We start from the raw sequence: 11,944 nt of genomic DNA, 5'->3' as shown, positions 1-11,944 counted from the left end.
TAGTCAAGTTGTGCCACAAACTCCTTTTCTCCTCTATTCTGTTCAATACCTCCTCATTAGTTATGTGATCTACCCATCTAATCTTCACCATTCTTCTGTAGCACCACATTTCGAAAGCTTCTATTCTCTTCTTGTCTAAACTATTTATTGTCCATACATGGCTACACTCCATACAAATACTTTCAGAAACGACTTCCTGACACTTAAATCTATACTCGATGTTAACAAATTTCTCTTCTTCAGGAACGCTTTCTTGCCATTGCCAGTCTACATTTGATACCCTCTCTACTTCGACCATCATCAGTCATTTTGCTCCCCAAATAGCAAAACTCCTTTACTACTTTAAGTGTCTCATTTCCTAATCTAATTCCCTCAGCATCACCCGACTTAATTCGACTACATTCCATTATCCTCGTTTTGCTTTTGTTGATGTTCATACCCTCCTTTCAAGACACTGTCCATTCCGTTCAACTGCTCTTCCAAGTCCTTTGCTGTCTCTGACAGAATTACAATGTCATCGGCGAACCTCAAAGTAGGAGAAAGTAGGTAACTGACATGTCATGAGTAGATCCAGTCGCAACAAAAAATGACTGTTTCAAAGATTGCCGCTCCAACTCGCCGTATCATATCCGTAAGAGAGGAAGATTGGGTTTAACGTCCCGTCGACAATGAGATCATTACAGACGGAGGATAAGCTCGGATTGTGTAAGGGAAGGGGAAGGAAATCGTCCGTGCTCTTTCTAAAGAACCATCCGGACATTAACCTGGGGCGATTTAGGGAAATCACAGAAAACCTAAATCTGGATGGCTGGACGCGGGTTTGAACCGTCGTCCTCCAGAATGCGAGTCCAGTGTGCTAACCACTGCGCCACCTCACTCTCTCTGCTGTTTCGGGATAGTAAGGAACCAAATTCCCTTCTCTGAACTTTTTCGATGTCCTCAGTCAGTCCTAACTGATGCAGATCGCACACCGCACAGCAGTACTCCAAGTGATGGCGCACAAGCAGAGTGTAGGCATGCTCTTCAGCAGGCCTGTGTTTCGCCAGTAAAGCAGTGTCTGGTTTGCTTCCCCAACAACAGTATTCATGTGATCCATCCGATTTAATATATTCGTAGTTGTAATCCCTAAGTATTCAGTTGAATTGACAGCCTTTAGATTTGTGTGGTTTATCGTGTGACCTAAATTTAGCGGATTTCTTTTAGTACTCATGTGGATGTCGTCAAACTTTTCATGATTGAGAGTCAATAACCACTTTTCGCATTTACAGATATCTTGTCTAAACCGTTTTGCAATTGGTTTTGATAATCCGGAAACGTTTTAAGAAGGTTTCTCGCTGAAAGCCAGTTATTACTTCTGTTTCACCTGATGAATTTCCATCAGTTGCTACCAACTGGGACCTTTCTGATAGGAAATCACAAATCCAGTCAGACAGCTGTGGCGATACTCCACAGGCACGCAATTCAATTAGAAGTCGCTTGTGAGGATGGTGTCATAAACCTTCTGGAAATTTAAATCCCCTGTCGACAGTTCTCATTACTTCGTGAGAATAAAGCGCTAGTTGTGTTTAAGAGGAACGATATTTCCTGAATCCCTATTGGCTATTTGTCAATAAATCGTTTTCATAATGTTTGAACTGAGCATGCGTTCCAAAGTCCTACTGCAAGTCGACGTCTCTGAATGGGTATGTAATTCAGCAGATCACTCCTATTTCCTTCCCTGGTTATTGGTGTGTCTTGTGCTACTTTCCAGTTTTGTGGTACGGATCTTTCAACGAGTGTGCGGTTGTATATGATTACTAAGTATGGAGCTGTTGTTTCAACATACTGTGTAACGAACGTGACTGGTACGCAATGGTTCAAATGGCTCTGAGCGCTATGGGACTTAACTTCTGAGGTCATCAGTCCCCTAGACTTAGAGCTACTTAAACCTAACTAACATAAGGATACCACACACATCCATGCCCGAGGCAGGATTCGAACCTGCGACCGTAGCAACAGCGTGGTTCCGCACTGAAGCGCCTAGAACCGCTCGACTGGTATGCAATCTGGACAGGAGGCCCTGCAACACCGAGAATATCTACTTTTAAGGGGGGAAACCACTTTAGGAGCATGTTTGACACTGATTTTTCGGATATTTTTTGGCTAGGAGGAATTACTTAGAATTTAAACAAATTTTGACATCACTTCATTCATATTTCGAACAGTCTTTGTGAATTGTTTGGATGATTTCAGCCAAAAATAACAAAGTTACGCTGTGATGTCCACTGAAGGTTGTGAGTATAGTCCTGCAATTGCGTACAGTATAGCCATTCCGATTAAAAAAAAATGGTTCAAATGGCTCTAAGCACTCTGGGACTTAACATATGAGGTCAATCAGTCACTTAGACTTAGAACTACTTGCCGTTCTAGGCGCTTCAGTCAGGAACCGCGTGACCGCTACGGTCGCAGGTTCGAATCCTGCCTCGGGCATGGATGTGTGTGATTTCCTTAGGTTAGTTAGGTTTAAGTAGTTCTAAGTTCTAGGGGACTGATGACCTCAGCAGTTAAGTCCCGTAGTGCTCAGAGTCATTCATTTGATTCCAATGAAGTGCGTAGATTCTGCCGGCTGGAGCGCTGGTCATAAGTAAAGTTTTGCGTGCCTACTACAATTCCTGCCTCGTTATGACCATCAGAAGGGGTGAATTTCCTTCATTGAATAAGCCCGCTGCTAAATACGATGCTAACTGAACGACTTTCAGTCCGGAGTGTAAATGTTTAGGAACTACTCGCCAAATGTTGTTGTTGTGGTCTTCAGTCCAGAGACTGGTTTGCTGCAGCTCTCCATGCTACTCTGTCCTGTGCAAGATTCTTCATCTCCCAGTACCTACTGCAACCTACATCCTTCTGAATCTGTTTAGTGTATTCATCTCTTGTTCTCCCTCTACGATTTTTACCCTCCACGCTGCCCTCCAATGCTAAATTGGTGATCCCGTGATGCCTCAGAATATTCCCTACCAACCAATCCCTTCTTCTAGTCAAGTTTTGCCACAAATTTCTCTTCTCTCCAATTCCATTCAATACCTCCTCATTAGTTACGTGAACTACCCATCTAATCTTCACCATTCTTCTGTAGCACCACATTTCGAAAGCTTCTATTCCCTTCTTGTCTAAACTATTTATCGTCCACGTTTCACTTCCATACATGGCTACACTCCATACAAATACTTTCAGAAACGAATTCCTGCCACTTAAAACTGTACTAGATGTTAACAAATTTCTCTTCTTCAGAAACGCTTTCCTTGCCGTTGCCAGTCTACATTTGATATCCTCTCTACTTCGACCATCATCAGTTATTTTGCTCCCCAAATAGCAAAACTACTTTACTACTTTAAATGTCTCATTTCCTAGTCTAATTCCCTCAGCATCACCCGACTTAATTCGACTACATTCCATTATCCTCGTTTTGCTTTTGTTGATGTTCATCTTGTATCCTCCTTTCAAGACACTATCCATTCCGTTGAACTGCTCATCTAACTCGTTTGCTGTCTCTGGCAGAATTACAATGTCATCGGTGAACCTCAAAGTTTTTATTTCTTCTCTATGTATTTTAATTCCTACTCCGAATTTTTCTTTTGTTCCCTTTACTGCTTGCTCAATATACAGATTGAATAACATAGGGGAGAGGCTACAACCCTCTCTCACTCCTTTCCAAACCACTGCTTCCCTTTCATGCCCTTCGACTCTTATAACTGCCTTCTGGTTTCTGTACAAATTATAAATAGCCTTTCGCTCCCTGTATTTTACTCCTTCCACCTTCAGAATTTGAAAGAGAGTATTCCAGTGAACATTGTCGAAAGCTTTCTCTAAGTCTACAAATGCCAGAAACGTAGGTTTGTCTTTCCTTAATCTATTTTCTAAGATATGTCGTAGGGTCAGTATTGCCTCACGTGTTCCAGTGTTTCTACGGAATCCAAACTGATCTTCACCGAGGTCGGCTTCTACCAGTTTTTCCATTCGTCTGTAAAGAATTCGTGTTAGTACTTTGACTCGCCAAATAGTGGAATTAAAATTTTCATTCGCATTTTGTGTGTGCCACCTGAACATCTCTACAGTAATTCATCCCTTGATAAATCTTCATATAGTGGAAGAACTTCCTTCTGTACGTCGGGGTGCAATGGAGTAGGGTGCGGTTCATGTTCCATTCCAAGGGCTGTTCGTTTCTGTCGGTCGCACCAGCTAGTTTTCTCCCTCTGGACAACACTCATGTCGAGGGTCTTCATCCGTGGAAATCATACGATAGTGTGACGCCATAATTGCATTTTTCATGTCTCGCACACTGTCTATATGGCTTCGAATCACTAGTCCATAATAACTGCTGAGCTGTTTCACTGGTGACTCTGTGAGTTTGCCTTTCCCACTAAGCTTTTTAATTTTAAGAATTTCTCGGACTCGAGTGCCCATTTTCATCTGGACGTGACCCATGCACTCGGTTCTATGGTCATAAAATCTAAACGAATGCGAATTTCGCTTTGAAATTTAGACAGCGTGTTATTAGATAGTTAAGCTAACCATTTATGCAACAAAAAATCGGATGTTGTGAACCTCCTAATGTGGTCGGCAGTAGTTTAGATTCGAACTCTCGAATGTTTGGTGGTGATAAGTTCCTATAGGACCAAACTGCTGAGGTCGCCGGACCCTAGGCTTACACAATACTGAATCTGATTTATGCTAGCTTACGCTAAGAGCAAAACACACACCCACGCCAGAGGGAGGACTCGAACCTGCGACGTCGACGTGACGGCCTCGTGAACCGTGGCACGGCACGTTTGACCGCGTGTCTACCCCGCGCGGCCCTCGAGTATTTACTTCCTCTTCTTTGGTGAAGGAATTTCGGAGACGTACTGTCACCAGGGTAGCAGCCGTTTACGCAACAAGAAAAAACTTTGCACCTTCCTCTTTCCTTAGATATGTAGATAGTTCATGTCCTGTTTATAAGCTGTGAAATGCAAATTACACCACTGGCCATTAAAATTGCTACACCAAGAAGAAATGCAGATAATAAACGGGTATTCATTGGACAAATATATTATACTAGAACTGACATGTGATTACATTTTCACGCAATTTGGGTGCATAGATCCTGAGAAACCAGTACCAAGAACAACCACCTCTAGCTGTAATAACGGCTTTGATACGCCTGGGCATTGAGTCAAACAGAGCTTGGATGGCGTGTACAGGTATAGCTGCCCATGCAGCTTCAACACGATACCGCAGTTCATCAAAAGTAGTGACTGACGTATTGTAACGAGCCAGTTTCCCGGCCACCATTGACCAGACGTTTTCAGTTGGTGAGAGATCTGGAGAATTTGCTGGCCAGGGCAGCAGTCGAACATTTTCTGTATCCAGAAAGGTCCGTACAGGACCTGCAACATGCGGTCGTGTATTATCCTTCTGAATTGTAGGGTTTCGCAGGGATCGAATGAAGGGTAGAGCCACGGGTCGTAATACATCTGAAATGTAACGTCCACTGTACAAAGTCCACTGTACAAAGAGGTGACTGAAACGTGTAACCATTGGCACCCCATACCATCACGCCGGGTGATACGCGATGACGAATACACGCTTCCAATGTGCGTTCACCGCGATCTCGCCAAACACGGATGCGAACCTGGATTCATCCGAAAAAATGACGTTTTGCCATTCGTACACCCAGGATCGTCGTTGAGTACACCATCGCAGGCGCTCCTGACTGTGTTGCAGCGTCAAGGGTAACCGCAGCCACGGTCTCCGAGCTGATAGTCCGTGCTGCTGCAAACGTCGTCGAATTGTTCGTGCAGATGGCTGTTGTCTTGCAAACGTCCCCATCTGTTGGCTCAGGGATCGAGACGTGGCTGCACGATCTGTTACAGCCATGCGGATAAGATGCCTGTCATCTCGACTGCTAGCGATACGAGGCCGTTGGGATCCAGCGCGGCGTTCCGTATTACCCTCCTGAACCCACCGATTCCATATTCTGCTAACAGTCATTGGATCTCGACCAACGCGAGTAGCATTGTCGCGATACGATAAACCGCAATCGCGATAGTCTACAATCCGACCTTTATCAAAGTCGGAAACGTGATTGTATGCATTTCTCCTCCTTACACGAGGTATCGCAACAACGTTTCACCAGGCAACGCCGGTCAACTGCTGTTTATGTATGAGAAATCGGTTGGAAACTTTCCTCATGTCAGTACGTTGTAGGTGTCGCCACCGGCACCAACCTTGTGTGAATGCTCTGAAAAGCTAATCATTTTCATATCACAGAATCTTCTTGCTGTCGGTTAAATTTCGCGTCTGTAGCACGAGATCTTCGTGGTGTAGTAATTTCGGAGACGCACTGTCACCAACCTAGCAGCCGTTTACGCAACTAATGGTTAACAAGACAAAACTTTGCACCTTCCTCTTTCCTTCGGTATGTAGATAGTTCATGTCCTATTTACAAGCTGTGAAAATCAAATTAAGTAAACTGGGCTCATCTTTTTGACGAGACCTGTATTTAAGCGGAGCAGAGACGAACGGGGAATATTTTTAGCGACGATACGAACTGCGAAATAGGGAACCGCCTGAGATAAGATACTCTGACATGGAGCAGATTTGTAAGCCTCTATGCCTGGGAACGACTACCTCGCAAACGGTGCAGTTGCTCGGCTGTACGCGTCGTGCTGTGGTGAGCATCTGTGGAAAGTGGCTGAGAGACAAGGATAGGCGACAAGGTGTTGGGCGTTCCCGCCTCACCACGGAACTTGGATGTTTTCCCACTACGAAAAGTAGGAATGGGAAAAACCGACCGGTTAAAACCGGTACCGGTATTTTAGTCTTGAATAACCAGTATTTTTTGGTATGTTTTTGGTTTCAGCTATAACAGGTGTTTTTTATTTTTTGCTATCCAACTCGGCAGTGGTTCGCTACTGCTAAATATGTATGGGAATTGCATGTAAGTCCAAAATTCCTTCTCTCTCTCCTAGATCTCCTCATCCTCTCATTTCTCTGTGCATTACCTCCTCCCCCTCTCTCTGTCCATCCCCCCCCCCCCCCCTATGTCCATTTCATCAGAATTTTCAGTAGAGTATAGTGTAAAAATTAAAAGTGCGAGGTTCAATCCAAAAGAAATGTACACTATTTTTTTAAATCCATCTTTTATTCTACATGTTTGAAAGTTTTACAGTGCATAGATATATCCTTTAGGAACAATATTTTCATTTTTCCACATAATTTCCATCCCTCGCAACTGCCTTACGAAATTTGGAACCAGCGCCTGTATACCCGCACGGTAAAATTCTGGACCAACCTGTTGGAGCCACTGTTTGGCAGCGTGCACAAGGGAGTCATTATCTTCAAGCCTTGTTCCACGAAGAGAGTATTTCAGTTTCCCAAAGAGATGATAGACACATGGAGCCAGGTCAGGACTGTAAGGCGGGTGTTTCAGTGTTGTCCAGCCGAGCTTTGTGATCGCTTCCATGGTTTTTTGACTGATTTGCGGCCGTGCATTGTCGTGCAACAGCAAAACATCCTGCTTTTGCCGAGGTGGTCGAACACGACTCAGTCGAGCTTGAAGTTTCTCCAGTGTCGTCACATATCCATCAGAATTTATGGTGGTTCCACTTGACATGATGTCCACAAGCAAGAGTCCTTCGTAATCGAAAAACACCATAGCCATAACTTTTCTTGCAGAAGGTGTGGTTTTGAATTTTTTTTTCTTCGGTGAATTTGCATGATGCCATTCCACTGATTGCCTCTTCATCTCTCGTGAAAATGATGGAGCCATGTTTCATCACCTCTCACAATTCTTCCAAGAAATTCATCTTCACCATTCTCGTACTGTTCCAAAAGTTCGCTGCATACCGTGTTTCTTGTTCCTTTGTGAGCCACTGTCAACATCCTGGGAAACCACCTGGCACAAACCTTTTTTAACGCCAACACTTTCAGTATTCTGCAAACACTTCCTTCCCCTATCCCAACGTAGCGTAACAATTCGTTCACTGTGATGCGTCTGTCAGCAGTCACCAGTTGTCTGGAGTGTGTGCAGTACGAGGCCCGCCGCTCCGAGGACAATCCTCAATATTGCCGTGCCCGCTTTCATCACGTAACCTGCTTGCCCACCGACTAACTGTACTGCGATCGACAGCAGCATCTCCATACACCTTTTTCAACTTCTTGTGGATGTTTCCCACTGTCTCGTTTTCACAGCACAGGAATTCTATGGCAGCACATTGCTTCTGACGAACGTCAAGTGTAGCAGCCATTTTGAAGACATGCAATGACGGCGCCTCTCACGGGAACAGGTTGAACTAAGTTTGAAAACAAACGGGAAGGATGTATATACACACTGTAAAACTTTCACACATGCAGAATGAAAACTGTATTTTTACAAAAATAGTGTGCATTTCTTTTGTAGTGACCCTCGTAAATCTGGCAAGACCCTTTCAAGCTTTTTCGTAACGACGTTTCCGTTTTATATATTACAAATATATTTATGTATGTAATATATACCAAAAATAAATAGCCTATCTGCCTATGTCCGACCAAATGTCAGAGCATTGTGTAAAAAAATTGAAGTTTGATGATGACCTTTGGTTTGTGGGGCACTCTACTGCACGGTCATCAGCTCCCATACAAGGTCCCAGTTTTTGTACAAAGTGCAATTTAGCCATTGTCACGAATGGCGATGATGAAATGATGAGAACTACACAAACACCCAGTCCCCGGGCAGAGAAAAATCCCCCATCCGGCCGGGAATCGAACCCGGGACCCCGTGAACCAGCGGTAACAACGTTAGCCGCTAGACCACGAGCTGCGGGCACCGTTTCGGCAGTGTTGGGTGCTTTGATTGTGAGGAAACGTAGTTGTTTCATCAAAAATGCCAGTTTGCGTTGTTTACGGGTATACTAATATATCCGATCGTAATCTAAAGAAATCCCATTTCATTCGCAAGTGGAACAATTCAAGCAATATTTTCTTTTGTATACATGAATTATTTTTGTATTGTTTACTTTTATTGTAATGATTTTATTTCTGTCATTTGGCTTCAGATTTGCCTTACTTCACTCAGCGTCCGGTCCTTCTCTCCTTTCCTGTTTTTCATTGCTTTCCGAATCGCAAACTCTCCGACATCCGAGCCGCAATGTCCCAGCACGAGACGTCGGAACGTAACCACGTTGATTGTTGGGACAGCATCTGACGCCCTAAATTCCTCTCGCCGATAGTTATTATTATTATTCTGTGCGATTGGACACCGCTGGATCACGCAAAGCCTCTTGATTCTTTTTCCTTTTCTTCCACACTGCTCTTATTTTTCCTGCTCTGGCTCTCTTCCTTTCTTCTGTCCATTTTGTTCCTGCTTTTCCGAAGCTTCGTTCTCTGACTTAACTTCTCACCTGTTAACTTTCTTATTAAATATCTTTCTGTCCAAAATATCCCAATAATTTATCTGAGCTTTTTTTACGTGCTTTTAGACCTCTTGTATCCAGGGTATAGTTTTAAGCCCTTCTATGTATTTAAGAATTACATGCGTACGTCTTGTTTTGGGAAGCCTAGAGACTTGTCCATTAAATTTTAATCGCCTTTTTCTGCTCCAAGTTAGGACAATTGCCCAGTTGTTGGACGAGATTGTAGTCTGTAGCCCTCTTCTGTTTTCTTTGGCTCTGCTACCTTTCTGATGAGTTTACGTTCTTCCTTTAACAAATTTTCTAGGTCACCTTTTATGTGGACTGTCAGGGTTTCACTGGCATACAGGACTTCAGGTTTTAGTACTGTATTATAGTGGCCAATTTTAGTGTTTTTGGACAAGTATTTTTTATTGCACACCTTGTAGGTTCTCCCGCAGGCTCTCTTTAGTTTTTGGAGGCGAATGTTTCGTTGGCATAGGTCGATAAGCCTTTATCCGTTTTTGTTGGTAAATTTATGGGCGGGATATTTTCCTACAGTTTTCCAGTATTATTTTTCATTGCCTGTCTGAGCACTGAAATCGCCCAATAAGATTTTGATTTCCTGTTTTGGAATTTTAGCCATTACTTTCTCACGATCGGTCCAAAATTTCTCCACAGCCTGTGGATCCTTTCTGTCGGCAATGTTAGTGGGGGAGTGAACAGTAATGGAGGAATATTTCTTGTTAGCGCACTGTATGCGCATTGTCATAAGGCGGTTGCTTATGTGACACACATGTCTTATAGAATCTGTTTTTATGTATGACAACAGCCATTCCCAGAAGCGGAGCAACTTTAGCAATACGTTTTCCTGTTTTACACCTAGCGGTAATTTCCATAATATATTGTGGCTTCATCTGTGAATCGTGTTTCTTGAAGGGCTAAAATCTGAATTTCTTGTCTATCTACCTCACGTACTAGGTTATGTAATTTTTCCGGTTGAATTAGATTGTTGATATTGTCACGCAGAAGAAGGTGCAATTAGATGAATGATGAACAGTACCTTCACTTAACGAAGGTTTATTCAGCACTTGCACATACAAGAGCGCGGAGCGAACTGCCTCCGGACAGAACACATACAGTAAATATACGGGGTGTTACAAAACGGTACGGCCAAACTTTCAGGAAACATTCCTCACACACAAATAAAGAAAAGATGTTATGTGGACATGTGTCCGGAAACGCTTAATTTCCATGTTGGAGCTCATTTTAGTTTGGTCAGTATGTACTGTACTTCCTCGATTCACCGCCAGTTGGCCCCATTGAAGGAAGGTCATGTTGACGTCGGTGCTTGTGTTGAGACGACGAGGACACCTGCAAAGGACGTGGCAATTCTTCGTGCAGTTGACGATAACCCTAATGTCAGCGTCAGAGAAGTTTCTGCTGTACAAGGTAACGTTGACTACGTCACTGTATGGAGAGTGCTACGGGAGAACCAGTTGTTTCCGTACCGTGTACAGCGTGTGCAGGCACTATCAGCAGCTGATTGGCCTCCACGGGTACACTTCTGCGAATGGTTCATCCAAAAATGTGTCAATCCTCATTTCAGTGCAAATGTTCTCTTTACGGATGAAGCTTCATTCCAACGTGATCAAATTGTAAATTTTCACAATCAACATGTGTGGGCTGACGAGAATCCGCACGCAATTGCGCAATCACGTCATCAACACAGATTTTCTGTGAACGTTTGGGCAGGCATTGTTGGTGATGTCTTGATTGGGCCCCATGTTCTTCCACCTATGCTCAGTGGAGCACGTTATCACGATTTCATACGGGATACTCTACCAGTGCTGCTAGAACATGTGCCTTTACAAGCACGACACAACGTGTGGTTCATGCACGATGGAGCTCCTGCACATTTCAGTCGAAGTGTTCGTACGCTTCTCAACAACAGATTCGGTGACCGATGGATTGGTAGAGGCGGACCAATTCCGTGGCCTCCACGCTCTCCTGACCTCAACCCTCTTGACTTTAATTTATGGGGGTTTAGGAAGCTCTTGTCTAATCAACCCCGGTACCAAATGTAGAGACTCTTCGTGCTCGTATTGTGGACGGCTGTGATACAATACGCCATTCTCCAGGGCTGCATCAGCGCATCAGGGATTCCATGCGACGGAGGGTGGATGCATGTATCCTCGCTAACGGAGGACATATTGAACATTTCCTGTAACAAAGTGTTTGAAGTCACGCTGGTACGTTCTGTTGCTGTGTGTTTCCATTCCATGATTAATGTGATTTGAAGAGAAGTAATAAAATGAGCTCTAACATGGAAAGTAAGCGTTTCCGGACACATGTCCACATAACATATTTTCTTTCTTTGTGTGTGAGGAATGTTTCCTGAAAGTTTGGCCGTACCTTTTGTAACACCCTGTATACAGCTATAGAACATCCCAGTACAATGATCTTTGACATTTGTGGATACTTCCAGAATGTACTCGAACCGAATACAAAAATTAAAATTGTACAGTACAGGAGTGTTTTCAACTCACATCTCTCCATAC

Source organism: Schistocerca serialis, chromosome 12 (genome assembly GCF_023864345.2).
Source record: "Schistocerca serialis cubense isolate TAMUIC-IGC-003099 chromosome 12, iqSchSeri2.2, whole genome shotgun sequence".
Taxonomy (NCBI): domain Eukaryota; kingdom Metazoa; phylum Arthropoda; class Insecta; order Orthoptera; family Acrididae; genus Schistocerca; species Schistocerca serialis.
The sequence above is the reverse complement of the archived record's forward strand: the minus strand, read 5'-3'. Positions refer to the sequence as shown.